Below are 2,621 nucleotides of genomic sequence, written 5' to 3'. Positions count from 1 at the left end.
TTGAAGTTTGCAATCGCTGCCATGCTTTTGAATTCAATACAACCAAAAGGCTCTCGGGAACACTGAAATTACTCGGAGGTAAAATCAATCAACCGTACGACTCCGTCTCCTAACACACTATCAGCTCTAATCAGGCAATATCCACAGAGCAAACAGAATCGAATTCCAGCAACTGTTACGTATGCAACTGACAACAACTGACGTCATACCCAACACATATCAGAACAACATAATACAGTTCAGAAACGAGAGGCCACTCGACCCATCAGCTCGTTTGGTGTCCATTAATAACTAAATGATCCAAGGATCACATCCAGTCTATTTCTGAATGTTCCCAAATTGTGGCTTCAACCACATCGCTGGGGAGTCTGTTCCAGATTGTAATAACTCTCTGTGTGAACAAGTGTCTCCTGTTTTCTGTCTTGAATGGCTTGAAGCCCAATTTCCATTTGTGTCCAAACACACTGAATCGAGTCACTCAATCGGTTCGCATCGCCCCACAAACGAATCAGCCTCTCAGCCAGGCTCACACTGCACACTTTTACAGCCCGACCCGAGTCTGAGAGGCGGGCAGCGCGGCTTTCCCTGGATGCTGTCTTTTGCTGGTGAAGAGTCGCACTACTGATCATTAAGGATCAACATTTGATCTGCATGGCTTATCACATCAGCGCCAACACAACAAGCAACGAGCAGCACAAGTGTCCCTCAGTCCAAGTCCACAACACACACGAGTGGCCTGTAACTCCCAATCAACAGCAGAGCTAGTAGGCTGGCACCCCCTCCTGTAAAATGAGCGGAACAACCCTATTCATCAACACCCAATACAAGGCTGTAAGTCTAGAGAGAGGGCCTACCTTACATGTGTTTTCCTCTGGATTTTCGGGAAGCCAAGTCTTTGATGATGTCACCAAAACCCAGGTGGTGCTTTAAGGGCTTCAGAGTGAGCGCTCAGTCTGTCAGCCCCACTGTAGAGGCGCCCTGTTCTGCACAGGCCGGGTTACACACAGAGCGACCTGCACAGCCACGCAACTGGGAAAGTGACATATATGCGCAATGCAATGTCCACCTTCGGGCCACAGATTGCAGCTTCTATCACGCAGTGACTGAAGCAAGGCGCTTGCAGTTTTGATATATCCCTTGAAATGAGACATTGCGTCTGTGAAATCCTCTTAGATCAGCGCAGTGTTTCCTCTGAAGCAACAGCACAGGATCGGGGTTCTTGAGATGAGAGCTGATGTCCGTCCTGTTTCCAAACTTCGCTATTACTTTCCCCCGGTTTGTCTTTACAGTAATTGAACCCGTGAAAGGCTCTCTGGATTGTCAGTCTGCTTAGTCCCGCCTTCAAGCAGAGAAACCAACTCTGATAGGACAGAACTGCGCCGGTAATCACATGCATTAAATAGGGCCTGATTGTAGCGCCGTCTCCTGGTCAAGGGTGGACAGTGGTCAGCAGGCACCAACACCAGCCTAGGCACCCACACCGGGCCGCAGACCTCTGCAGGGCCCCAGGGTCCAAAGCAGGGGCCCACACTTCCCCACATCACCCCCTCCACACTCTGTGATCTGGTATATCCACCGCACAGTGCACAATTCATTGAATTGCTGGTAAATTAAATACATTGTGAGCATAAGCGACATATATGTGAACCTTTTCTTGTCCCAAGAGTAGCACTGTTATCATTTCCGTTGCACAGAGCACAAGCATTTCCCAATCTTTTTCAAATATTTAACATAACAACATAAGAAAGTTTACAATCGAGAGGAGGTCATTTGCCCCATCGTGCTCGTTTGGTGTCCATTAATAACTAAGTGATCCAAGGATCCTATCCAGTCTGATTTTAAATGTTCCCAAATTTTCAGCTTCAACCACATCACTGGGGAGTAGTGTTTCCAGCCCGGGGACCCATGGCACCGAAAACCTGGGCAACCCGGACGATTTGTCAACCCCACAAGCCCGGGTTTGGCATGGGTATAAAACCGGGGCTGAGAAACAAACCAACAAAAATCATACTTGCGTGCACAGCGCCTCAGTGAGCTCTTGTGTTTTTTCATTCGGTGAGAAGATTGATGTTCATTCCGTAACCTACAATATAATTGAGCACTGTTGCAAAATACGAGGAGTTCAAGAAAAATGTTCCGATCCAAGCTCGGTTTGGTTCTACTTCCTACAAATGCAAAAAGTATGCAAACAACGTATTGCAAACAGCTGGGGGCTCTACAAGGTCACTTCAGTTCATACAAATGATCAATACATAATAACTCTGTGAATGAACTGAGTTCGTGTTTAATTTCAGCTTCACATAAAATACAGACACAAAAATGACATGTATTATTTTACTTATTTATATTAACATTGATGATATGGCCAGGTTGTAGTTTAATGAATAAAATAAGAGGGAAAACTAAGATCCGAGGAGTTCAAGCATACGTTTGATGTGTCTAACAGTGTGTTTTTTATTTATTTAATTTTGTTTCCATTTTGATTATTTATTCAATTTATATGCCTATGAGATAATCTGGCTTCAATCACAGATGCCCCGGGGACCCAGGGTTTATGAATTTTAAACTCCAAAAACCCTGGCCTGGAATTTTCTCCCGATTTTGGAAACCCTACTGGGGAG

This window comes from Amia ocellicauda, unplaced genomic scaffold, assembly GCF_036373705.1.
Source record: "Amia ocellicauda isolate fAmiCal2 unplaced genomic scaffold, fAmiCal2.hap1 HAP1_SCAFFOLD_59, whole genome shotgun sequence".
Classification (NCBI taxonomy): Eukaryota; Metazoa; Chordata; class Actinopteri; order Amiiformes; family Amiidae; genus Amia; species Amia ocellicauda.
The sequence above is the reverse complement of the archived record's forward strand: the minus strand, read 5'-3'. Positions refer to the sequence as shown.